The following is a 13815-nucleotide window of genomic DNA, read 5'->3' on the forward strand; positions in this document are numbered from 1 at the left end:
AGTAGTTACATATAAATGCTAAGGGAAACGTAACAACAAATTAGAAAAAGGTTTAGAAGAATTGGATATGTGTGGGGTTTAGTTAAGCAGGGCAGCAGGTCACGTGCTCTTCCACATGCAGTCATGCGGAATTGTGGTGTAATTAGACTTAAGGGCATGTGCTACAGAACTTGTGATTTGGAAAATGAGTTCACTATGTCTGCCACTTAATTCTGCTGATTTCAGTCTACATGCTTCTGTTCACATCTCTTAGTTTATCAATTTGGCATAATATGACTCTCATGACATCCCATACGATATAAATTGTGCATGTTCAGTGTAATCCAGTCAAAATACTTGAGTTGAAAACAATGTGTTTAAATATAATCTTATTATTAAAAATATCATTACTGCATTTACATTTATATAAAATGTTTCTGAACATTGTGCCGCAATAACTGCAACTAAATGTTTCCATTAACTGTTGATCAGTTGTGCACATTGGCTTGGAGGAATTTTAACCCATTCCTCAGTACAGAACAGCTTAAACTCTGGTATGTTGGTGGGTTTCCTCACATTAACTGCTTGCTTTAGGTCTTTCCACAACATTTATATTGGATTAAGTTCAGGACTTGGCCATTCCAAAACATTAAATTTATTCTTCTTTAACCATTATTTGGTAGACCGACTTGTGTGCTTAGGATTGTTGCCTTGCTGCATGACCCACTTTCTCTTGAGATTCAGTTCATGGACAGACGTCCTGACATTTTCCTTTAGAATTTGCTGGTATGATTCAGAATTTATTAATCTATCAATGATGGCAAGTCATCCTGGCCCAGATGCAGCAAAACAAGCCCAAACAATGATACTACCACCACCTTGTTTCACAGATGGGATAAGGTTCTTATGCTGGAAGTTTTCCTTTCTCCAAATATAATGCTATTATTTCTATTTTGGTCTCATCACAAAACATTTTTCCTGTAGCCTTCTGGCTTGTCCACATGATCTTTAGCACACTGCAGAAGGGCAGGAATGTTCTTTTTGGAGAGCAGAGGCTTTCTCTTTGCAACCCTGCCATACACACCATTTTTGTTCAGTGTTCTTCTAATGGTGGACTCATGAACATTAACATTAGCCAATGTGAGAGAGGCCTTAAGTTACTTAGAAATTACCCTTGGGACTATTACACATCTTGTTCTTGGAGTGATCTTTGTTGTTTGACCACTCCTGGGGAGGGTAACAATGGTCTTGAATTGCCTCCATTTGTACACAATCTGTCTGACTGGATTGATGGAGTCCAAACTCTTTAGACATGGTTTTGTAACCTTTTCCAGCCTGATGAGCATCAACAACAGATTTCTGAGGTCCTCAGAAATCTCCTTTGTTTGTGCCATGATACACGTCCACAAACATGTGTTGTGAAGATCAGACTTTGATCAGACTTTCACTATTCTTTTAATAAAACAAGGTGCTCACTCACACCTGATTGTCAAATTAACTGCTAATCCTAGAGTTTCACATACTTTTGCCACGCAAAGATATGTAATATTGGATCATTTTCCTCAATAAATACATATATAGAAGTATAATATTTTTGACACACCACACATACAATATGATGGGATCAATATTGTAAATAATATGAACTTAAACAAATATTCCTTATAAATCTAAAGAATCCTGCATAACAATATTTTAATCCCGGTAACAATGATGCACCTGAAGCATGTTATATGTTTATGTATTTGATTATTAAGACCATGTTTGTCAAAGAGAGAGAGAGAGAGAGAGAGAGAGAGAGAGAGAGAGAGAGAGAGAGAGAGAGAGAGAGAGAGAGAGTTCAGCCAGCTTACATCATTCAGTACCTCTGTTACTTATGTGTGTGTGTGTAAACACAGTTCAGCTTGTTGAGAGGCTTGATGCTTTTTACTTTGTTCCATAAGTGCAATCATGCCATTTCTCCTAACATTTTTTCTTACATTTCTTGTGAAACTGAAAAGAAATGCAAAAATGCTTTTAACATACATTAGTCAGTAAATACAATTCAGTTTACAATGCAATATTTTAAGCTACATGCACTAAGCACATTGAGCCTTTCAAAATAATCACATCACAGAAAAACTCTCCAAATACAATCACAAAAGATTTCAAACTAGAAACATGAATAACTTAGAAGCAAAGCTTCTTCCAGGATTTAAACAAACAGAATGATTCAACAGATCATTCTGTTCACTCTGCCTGACTAAGAGGACACTACAGTATGTTACCATGTGCCATGTCAACCTCATATCTCCGAAAACGATGACATTACTGTCATGTTATCTTTGATTATATATTGTATTATATAATATATTATGTTTAACAATATCTTTATTGTCCACTAGATGGCGCCATTTCTCCGAATGCGTTGAAATGGTGTAACTTTTCAACGCAACTTTCAATTTTTAAATGGTCGGCAATCGAGAGGAGGAGTCCGACATTGCTGCTTGCAGCTATATTTAGGATTCCTTTGACAGGAGAAAACCTATTGTTAGTATTCCCCTTCTTATTATTATTACAGTTGGGGAAATAAGTATTGAACACATCATACACCAATTTTTAAACAGCGCTTTCAACGATGTGGACAAGCACACTTTACCCAGGATTCGAACCCAAAGCAGAAGCATACCATGCGAGAACGCTATCAGCTCCCCCCACACACTTTCCTGTTTGACAGCAACATCATGTAGGTTACATTTCGTCAACGCTTGTCTGACTCAAAGTTGTTTCAGATCAACACCTGCAAGTGACCACTAGTTGTCACCATGGAGTCAGGTGTCGATTATTTCGAAGCCTCGACACTATATGGCACATTTGCTTCAATAGCTTCAGTGTTCCACGAAGCCTCGATCTGTCCACCACTAGACAAAACTTCGTCATCACCATTAGGCCCAGAGGTTACCTGCAGCATTTCAGTGCACTGTCACCTACTGATCAGGAGATTTTTTGCACAAAGATGTTGCTGATCATGATGCCAATAATTGGCATGACCCAGGTATTGCTTCTTACAGCTATCATTATAATTGTTTTCATTAGTTTTCTTATTAGGGGTCAAGCCCCAAAAGGGCGAAGACCCTATTATTTTCGTTATTATTTGTTATTATTTATTATTATGTTATTACCCTATTATTTTCGTTTCTTCTTATTATTTATCTTCTTCTTCTTTCCCAGTCTGTGGTAGCCCTATGAACCGTAAGTAGGAAATTATGATATTTGGCACACTCATACATATGACCATGACTAGTATCTGAACCAATTATGGGCCCTCTATGACCAACTCTATAGCGCCATCACTAGTTCAAATATTCACTTTTCAAATAGTTATAATTGTTGAACATTTTGCCCTACAGAAAAATTGATACTTTTATTTACATCCTAACTAATGGTGCTTGTGTGCTCATTCTCACCTTGGAACCTCTCCTCAATAAGAAGACAAACGTGTTCTCTGCGTGATGTACTGTGGTAAATGACAACCGTCAGTTCTAAAGGTCCTGCATTCAATTCCTGTCTGGTGCCAGTTCTTAAAAGTAACTGTCATTTGGTTCCTATCTTTTGCCGTTCAGCGTTGCAGTAAACTTTAAACCTCTTGCCATGCAAATCAATGCCTCTGTTCTGTTAATTTCCTGTTCAACAGAAAGGTGTGCTTGCTGCGCCTTTGGTGCTTTGCCCCTTTAAATGCTGCTTGCAGCTTTATTTATGGGCCAAGCACCAAAGGTGTGTAAGCACCTACTGTATCCATTAGTTTTCTTATTATTCTGCTTCTTCCCCACTTGGAGTCTATGGAAGACCTATGAACCATAAGTAGGAAAATGATGACAGTATCTGGACCAATTATAAGCTCTCTAGGACCAACTGTATAGCACCACCACTACTTCAAAATGTCACTTTTCAAATGGTTATAATTGTTGAACACTTTGTCCTAGAGAAAAGAAATTTAGTTCATCAGATTACAATGACATCACGAGCATTGGGAGATGATTAGCATAATACTAAAGTAAATGTATAAAGGTTATAAATAAAGGAGATACCATATTGACATATTTGTTTATAATGTGATATATTTGACATTTTCAAAGGGTAAAAATAACCCTGAAAATATTAACCCATTTATGAAATAAAATTAACCCAGCATTTTTGTAAAAATTCTGAGTTAAAATTAACAACCCAACTTGATGGGTTAGTTTAATCCAAAATGTGCTCTCTCCTATATTTACCCAGCCGTTGGGCTGAAAATAACCCAATTTGGGATGTTTTTAACCCACTGTTTTTTAGAGTGTAGAATCACAGGGACATAGGGGTTGTGTGCACCCAGTGTGAGAATATAAAATAAGTGTAAATTAAACTGAATGCTTAGTTATGATGGAAATATTGTGGCTCACAGACAAAGAAATGTATGTATTCCCTAACATTTAGAAGAGTATGCAACTGTGTAAGCCTTGCAAGTTGCCTTTTAGGAATAGGCATATATAGAATATAAGTTGCCTTTTATATATTTATATATCTCCACCTTAAACTGTTTAATAGAGCCACACTGCCAACTCAGTCTAATGATTATGCGTCATATTTACTGTGATTCAGGACTGTCTGTTTTAAAATGAGGACTATGTATGATACATAGGCCAGAGTGCTAGATTGTGTATACTGCTGGACCACAGTGAGAGTGGTGTGAAGATGATTCATTGGGAACTAATACTAGTCATCCATTCTCCAGCCTTGGCTTATCATGAGAATAGTCATTTCCATGAAATTTATGCCCACTTATGAGAACCTTTCACTGACTTAATTATTAGTCTGACTATATAATGCTATGCCTACATTTAAAACTAAACTTAACCTCAGTAACTTCAAGTACATCATTGGGCCCTTTTAGTTTTTCAAATAAAATGGATCAGGTAGAAACAGTGTAACAGTTGTTTTACCAGTCTGTGGTGGTGAAACAGGAGTTCATTTTGCAGATAAAGCTCTGGGCCCAGATGTTCAGAAGTAATCTGATCAGATTTTGGCTATTGGATTGGTTATATTCCTTGCAAAGGGATTCTGAAATCAGATTAGATCATGTAACCCAATCTTGCTTTTGATCTGGATCAAACCTTCAGTAAGTGTTTTTCAAAACCTTTTTAGTAGGATTGGGATACATGTTATCCAAAAGATCAGGATTATCCTGATCCCAGCAGAAGGGTGGATTCAGGGAGGATTTCAGAAACAAAATGTAAACTTTAAAACTGGTCAAATAATGCAATATTTGTATCATGTAGTATATACATTTATTTACTTGATTTGTTTAACCGTTACAGTGATAAAGTAGATAAAAGTAGTAAAAAAATACAATGACACAATCATCAGAGATGAACCAGACAAAAGTAATTTCAAACAACTGCATCCCTTATTGCTCTCCACACATGAAGAACTCTGAAGTTCTTATTTTGTTAATTATTGGACATTTAGACGTTTTGTGGCTTTTTATGGTTATTATATATATATATATATATATATATATATATATATATATATATATATATATATATATATATATATTTTTTTTTCCCTACATTCTTTTGGAATAAACTAAAATATTTGATGCCACGAGTGTACCTTCTGCCATCATTTACACATTTGCATGACCATGTAATATAAAGCAATGTGATAACATGAAATTAAAAATGACCTTATATGGCCATTGGCATTGTTTTGACTCAAGACGGCTTTTATTTGCTGCTATTGTCAAGAAACTGTTTGATGCCGTACACAACGGCGCTTCACGCTCATGTGTTCTCTGAGAGTAGGCTAATGGTTGAGAGGCAGGAATTAATTTGGCCAGTAATTGCTGCAAGCCTTTTATAATCGACCAATTGGTGTACGAGAAGGTGGGAATTACAGAGAGGGGTTAAAGCAATGCAAATATGACCACACATTTTGCAGTATTAGACTATCATCTTAGTACATCATAATGAAACTGAAGCTGAAACCCACACATTTTCTCAAATGTAGAAATCCCGGCCGGACACTTTTTAAGGTCTGAAAAAGAGTTTGGTCACCCTAAAGTGTGGTCACCCTAACAAAAGCATTTCAGAGAACAATTTGTGTTAATTTCTACCAAATTAACTTTGGCAAAATGTATTTGTGCATGCACCAGGGGGTTGCTCATTTGAGTCACAACTGGCAAGAGAGAATCAGAACTATAATCAAGCAGCTGTCTATATTGTGTTATGTCAAAAGATACATTTCGTTGGTTTTAAATGAAAAAAATTGTAATCCTGATAATATTCCCATTTTTTACAAAATGCACCTGTAATCTGATTACTTTGTTTTTTGATATAACTGTAACGGACTACCGTTACCAGTTTTTTGTATCCTGATTATGTTATGGATATGCGGGAACTAGCCCAGGACTATGATTTTTTTCCACCCAAGAGAAAATCTTGGAGTCCCTGAGGTTGGAACCAGAGGGGAGGGAATCTTGGATTAGGGCCACAGAAGCATGACTGAAAGCCATGCGTAAGATATTTCCCCTCCCTCCCCCACTGCATATCTTGCTCAGCTTGCCAAGTCAACGGAGAAGGTTGCGCAGCCTCCCTGCCTGACTGAAGACACCACTCAGCCTCCATGTTCAGCTGAGAACGCCGCTCGACCGCCTTGTTCAGCTGAGGACGTTGCTGCGTCTCCTGGTTCGGCCAAGAGCTCCACTTTGCTTCCCTGCTCCACCTCGGACATCACTACACCAGGCTTCTCTTAGGATGTCACTCCGCTTTCCTACTTTGCTGAGGACATTGTGCTCCCTTCCTGCTCGGCTTAGGATGTCGCTCCACCTTCCTGCTCAGCTGAGGACATTGCTCTGCCATCCTACTCTGCTGAGGATGCCATTCTGCATCCATGTTACTCCCCCTTCTTGCTCCACGGAGGACATTGCTTCCCCCTCATGCTTCGCGGAGATCATTGCTCCCCTCTCTGGCCTCGTGGAGAATTTCACTCCACCCTCTGTCCTCGTGGAGAGTGTTGCTCCCCCCTCTAGCTCCATGATGAACATTGCTCCCCCCTAGGACTCTGCCTTGAGCTTTGTTCCCCCCGCTGACTATGCAGTAGCCATCGCGCTGAGCCTAAGACAGGCTGGGGAAATCGCATCATCTCCCAATGGTGCAGGAGAGACCACCCCATATCTGTACCCCAGAAAACATGTCCAACAAGTGTCCTCTTTCCAGCCCAGCATGGGATAACGCTTAATTGAACTTCGTAATGGTTAAGGACCTCTGGTCTGGGTATCCAGGACCCCTTCCAGAACTGAAGATGGGGGTTCTGTCATGGATATACGGGAACTAGCCTGGGACTATGATTCCCAACAGCCACTGCTACGTCACATGACTGGTTTCACCTGATTCATGTTTTGCACTGTACAGTTCATTTTGCGTTTGCCTAATGTCTCATTTCATTGTTCGTGTTTTACTCTGTCTAGATTCCATAGTTCATGTTTTATGTGTTTAATCATATGTGGTTGTACTTTTGTGTTGTTCAGTTAAATCTGCACTTGCATCCAACTCGCATTCCGTGTCGTGACAATTAAATGTATTCTGTTACTACCCAAGCCTGTGTGAGGGTAAATGCGTCATCGTTGCTGTCATTCAGATGAGTAAATCTACAGCTTTTTTTAACAAAACATACCAAGTCCTATTATATCATGTGTAACAGGGAAAGGGTGGGGGGAAGAATGAGTAGTGGAGGGGGAGATGGGATAGAGGGAGGGTGGGCGCATACTGTGGGCTGAGGGTATACATCCTGTGTCACTCTGTTCTACTCACATTTTACATGACCTGAGAGGATGTTGAGCAATCAGCTCAGAGGTACACACACACACACACACACACACACACACACACACACACACACACACACACACACACACACACACACATATATGTACACACACACATTCTAATGTAGTACTAAACTATATTTTCATTGGCTTTGTTGTTGGGATAATACACTCTGTCTTCATGTCATCCCAGCTATGTGACTGTCCCACCCAGAGGTGTGCTGCTGCAAAAATAGCCAATAAGAATAAGAAAAAATTAAGATAATTTAAGATGTAAGAAGTAGCAAATACACACACACACACACACACACACACACACACACATACAGAAGCCCCCCCACCCAACCACACACTGACCTACTGTCCACACCCCACTCACACCTAGGGGGTCATATCTTCCTCCTTCCTGAAACTGAATATCATATCCTTGATCTTTGGGGGACAGATTGGGTGCAAACAGACAACTGGCCCATCAGAGTTTCTGTTAAGGTAAAGTCGTCAGCATATTTCACACAGCACAGGGCATCAAAGCAAATACATCAATCAACTACAGTGCCCTCCACAAATAAAACAAGAAAAATTGTCATTATTGTTGAAGCTTTTCATCTTTTTTTTAAAAAACAATTCACAAAAATTCTCCAACAATTGCAAACAAAACACATTTTTATAATAAAAAACTTTGTTAAATATAAGTGTGCAACAATTATTGGCACCCCTATGAATTCATATGAGAAAAATATATTTTAAGTATATTTCCTTTGATATTTTACATTTTAATACACCTGGGTGACTAGGAAATGAATGGTAAATGGTCTGCACTTATATACGTTTTTAACCTTAGCAGTTCTACATATCGCTTTACACTGTTTCACATTCACCGATTCACACACTCACACAACAACTGCCTTGCAAGGTGCTAGCTTGCCATCAGGAGCAACTTTGGGTTCAGTGTCTTGCCCAAGGACACTTCGGCATGTGGAGACATGTGAGTCAGGAACCGAACCGCCAACCCTACGATTAGGAAATTGTTCAACACATGGGTATAAATATGAAGTAACACAAAGGCCGAATTCCCTTAGTCATACAAAACAATGGGTAAGACGAAGGAACATAGCTGTGATGTGTGGCAAAAGGTTGTTGAGCTTCACAAAATGGGAAGTATCTATAAGAATATAGCACAAGCATTGATAATGGCCATTTCCACCATTAGGGCAATAATTAAGAAGTTCCAGTCAATTGGAAATCTAACGAATCAACCTGGAATTGGATGTGTCTACATTGTCTCAACACACTATGAAGAGGATGGTTTGAGTGGCCAAAAATCTCCAAGGATCACAGCTGGAGAATTGCAGAAGTTAGTTGTGTTTTAGGGTCAGAAAGTCTCCTAACACCCGAACCCGAAGTCACCTACATCACCACAAGTTGTTTGGCAGGGTTTCAAGAAAAAAGCCTCTACTCTCATCCAAAAACAAACTCAGACATCTTCACTTTGCTAGACCCTACTGTAACTTCAAATGGGATCGGGTTCTATGGTCAGATAAAACAAAATAATGCTTTTTGGCAATAAACACCAGAGGTGGTTTTGGAATGGTAACCATATGGAAAAGTACCTCATGCCCACGGTTAAATATGGTGGTAGCTCTTTATTGTTTTGGGACTGTTTTTCTGCCAGAGGACCTGGACATTTTGTTAGGCTACATGGCATCATGGACTCAATCAAATATCAACAGATATTAAATGAAAACCTGACTGCTTCTACCAGAAAACTTAAAATGGGCCGTGGTTACATCTTCAAGCAGGACAATGATCCAAAATATACAACAAAATCAACACAAAAATGGTTTACTGACCACAAAATAAGGTCCTGCCATGGCCATCCCAGTACCCTGACTTAAACTACATAGAAAACCTATGGGGTGAACTGAAAAGGAGAGTCCACCAGCATGGACCTTGTAATTTGAAGGATCTGGAGAATTTCTGTGTGGAGGAATGTCTCAGATCTCTTGCCATGTATTCTCCAAGCTCATCAGGCATTATAGGAGAAGACTCAGAGCGGTTATCTTGGCAAAGGGAGGTAGCACAAAATATTGACTAAAAGGGTGTCAATAATTGTTGCACACCTATATTTAGCAAAGACATTTGCTTCAAGCATGAGGAGAACTTGGTTGACCGTGTCAGCAGACTCAGGTGTGAGCAGAACTTGGTTGGACGTGTCAGCAGACTCAGTCATGAGCAGAACATTCTGTGATGTCATTAAGTGTACAATACCCAAGTACTTAAAACATTTAAAACTACTTCATCAACACCAGTGAGACTTCAAAATAGTGTGTAATATAGAGGGGTGTAAGAGAAGATACAAGACTGTCCCTAGTTTTAGAAACCACATCTGCCGAAACCATGCGATCTATAGGGGCTGAGCATGTGCTGTGAGCTTGAGTCACTTATAACATGCATTTGGGAATGCAACATGCAGCAGGTTCACTTAATTTTCATATTCGCATAAGTACAGGTAGAGCACACAAGATCAAACTTGATGAGTATACTTGTTGACTGTACATTGTTCTATACAAATATCCTTTTATAGTTTGTTTCAAACTGTGTGTCAATAACCTATGTTTTGTGTTTATGTTCACACTGAAGTTGCAGATCTGGAGAAGAATGCTGCACTGCTCATTTTACCGTCTTTATTTCAAGAAAATATCAAGTTTCTCTTCTGTCTGGACAGTGTAAGTTTTGAGTTGTCTTTATTCTGTGTTTTTGTTTTTTTATGGTAAAAAATGAGAAAAATATGAAAATTCTGTTATTTTCTCAACCTCATTTTGTTCCAAATGGTATGATTTGCATTTGTCTGTGATAAGTAGATACTTGAGATGGCAGAATTTTAAGGAATTGATAGCCGCAGTCACCATTCACTTGGATTGTATGGAAAGAAGGATGCATTGAAAGTAAAAAAATTATGGTGCACAGTAAGAGACAGGTTTGGTTAACTTAGTTTTGCTGTGGCCACAACATTTTAACTCATGGGAACGTAATAATATGTCATTCCTCAACACAGGATCTTGAGACCACGACTTCACATTTTGTGTCCACAAATAAGGATGCCAATACTTTGACAAAATTAACTTGTGGCCTCAAAATAATATCTTGTGTTATAATAATATGTTGTGCCCACAACAAAACTAAGTGAACCAAACCCAGCCCTTCCTGGGCACCGTAAAAAATGGCCTAAGATATTTTTTTCATCAAAGAAAAAAGTCAGGTCTGGAACAAAATAGGTTTGACTAAATGATGATAGAGTTTTAATTTTTGGTGAAATATCCCTTTAACTCAAAGGACTTTATTGTATTTTCAATTACTCAACAGATCTGTTAAATATTTTTCCAATTTACAGAATCAGCAAAGCCAAAACCCACAATAATTTTTCATGGAGCTTCAAAGCCCCTTGATATGAAAAGAGCCAGCATCAGAATGGATGGTGTCAGTATCCTGACTGAAGACATGGGGGTGGCAGAGGCACTGGAATGTTTCTTTGCTGTCTATTTCATGTTCAGTGTGGCATATCCAAAACCCATATCCAAAAGTTGTTACCAACTTTGTGGTTAACAAATTCAAAATTATAATATGATGATAAAAACAGTTTAAAAAAGTGATTAAGCATAGGAATCATAGAATTTGCACTTAAATTGCTGTGCACTTCTCTCTCAGAAGTTTACAGAGACAGTGAGCAGGGAAAACAATGTATTAGGCAAGACATTCTGGGAACTAGGAAGTCCAACACATCTGAGGGGTCAAGGTTTAGATTGCTCCATCCTAATCTACAGCCCCCCCTGACCCCCACCCCCACCCCCCCAAAACAAAACCCCACCATCACCACCCGCCCCCCTAACCACACACACACACTCACAATTTAAACACTCAACAGCAAGCTCAGCAACGTTTCTCTCTCTTTCTCTCTCTCTTACTCCATGTGAAACACACAATGTTTTATTAATAACCGGGCCAAGAATGTGTAAATACTGCCCTCACAAAGACAGGCAAAAATCAGTACCCATATTCACACAATGGATACTCAATTGACTTCTAGACGATATTATGACTAAGTATTTTGTGAAAGTGAATTCTTATACAGGACTGGTCACAATGTAGTGTTTAACTCTGCCTAGCAGAATTAATTGCTCATGGAAGGGGAAGCAAGCTTATTAAATAGATATTAAGTTACGAGATCCCCTAAATGCATTCCATTATATTCAAAGAGCCACCCAGTTACCTAACTGTTCCATTTATAGAGAATAGGCTTTTCAAGGTTTTTGAACAAACATACTCCTCCATTGAAATCTCTATAAAGATAGATCAGGGCTTGAATTAAACTAGAACACTGTGAATAATAATCTGTAAAAGGAACTGCTAGGCATATTTGGTCTACATTTTTAAAATACTTTTTTTCAAGTTTAGCTGCCTGTTATGGGAAAGATGGTAAAAAAAAAAAAATTGTTATACAGAGGTTTAGGAGGCTATCCAGGAAAAATTAAGTTAATAAAACATTACTTCATGTGATATTGTCTAAGGATATATATTATTAAAAATCCCAAAAGGAATAATATAATAAGGTATAATAACCCCTACATGATTATGGCATTGCAATTCATGGTATGACTAATGTTTTCACACAAACTAGCCTAGCAAGCCACATAATTCTCCTATGCAATACCCATTTTTTCCAGTGAGTGCAACCACTACTGCCTGATTTAGCCATGTCAGTTTCGAAAGGGGAATACCAGACTGACTTTCTATCTCTCTGTAATAACTTGTTTGTACGTATAAGAGAAACTCTGACTTGCCTTTTGAAACTTCCTTTTTCTAGAAACCACAGGAGCACTGAAAAGAGTAATGAATGAGACAGAAATGCTTCCTCTTAACATCGGGTGAACTTGTTTTGTCTTGCCACTGCCTGCCCATATTACACAGTTGCTTCAGGTGAATGAGTGCCTAACTGCAGTTTGGTCAAGAGCTTTAAAAAGTCTTTAATTTTTTCAGTGAAATCTTTAAAACACAATGTGCCATTGAGAAAACAACAATGATAATGTTTTGCTGTTTTCTTTTTAGGTCCTTTAATAACCATGCAAGCTTGGTGTCAGTTTTGCATGCAAGAAAAAATAAGTCATAAACACCGGATGTTGGTATGATAAGCAAAATTCTCTGGAGCACAATTAACCAGCCCCTTGAAAACTCACTGGAGATTAACTCTCAGTCTTAGCCAGCACTATAATGCACTCACATGCTGAGCTGACCTCAGACTATCATTTTGTGATCACACTATGTTAATACCTGAGTCACATCCTGCAATTCGCATGCAATCTCAGACTCAAAGCCCTCACAACTGCTATTGTGTATGCATGCACAATCATCACTGACCATCAGTACCTTCATTCATTTCAGTGAGGGGTTTGCTCAGCATGCAGGAATGTGCATGAAGCTAAACACTTCACAATTGGTTATCATTGCACTCTGATAGCAGGTTTTACCACATAGCAAACATTGGAGCTTGGCTCTTTTGCAGTGACAGACAGTGCTATTGCCTGGAATTGCATATGATTTCATATAGTACATAACTAGCTGGGTGTTATGTCAACAGATGGGCTCTGTGTACACACTACCTTTTTCAAAAGCACAGTCACCAAAATGTCTTCTCAAACTAACATACTTTGCTCCTGGTGGTTTGCAGAATTATTTTAGATACCACACTGCTTTTCAACAGAGAGCGAAAAACGAATATTTACACTTTCTTTCTTTACAATTTATTTCCTAAATTGCTGCTGTTCTCCTCTTTCACTATATTTCCTCTCTTTGTCCCAGTCTACCTTGCAACCTGCTACAGATATACCAACCTCCACCTCTTTTCTTTCTGCCTCTATCTACAGTACTCCCATGGTGGCAGAAGCTCTAGCGTTACAGAAAAGGGCTCCAGATAGGCAGTTGTGCAACTTCTCTTGCCC

The sequence above is a fragment of the Ictalurus punctatus genome, chromosome 21 (genome assembly GCF_001660625.3).
Source record: "Ictalurus punctatus breed USDA103 chromosome 21, Coco_2.0, whole genome shotgun sequence".
NCBI classification, from domain to species: domain Eukaryota; kingdom Metazoa; phylum Chordata; class Actinopteri; order Siluriformes; family Ictaluridae; genus Ictalurus; species Ictalurus punctatus.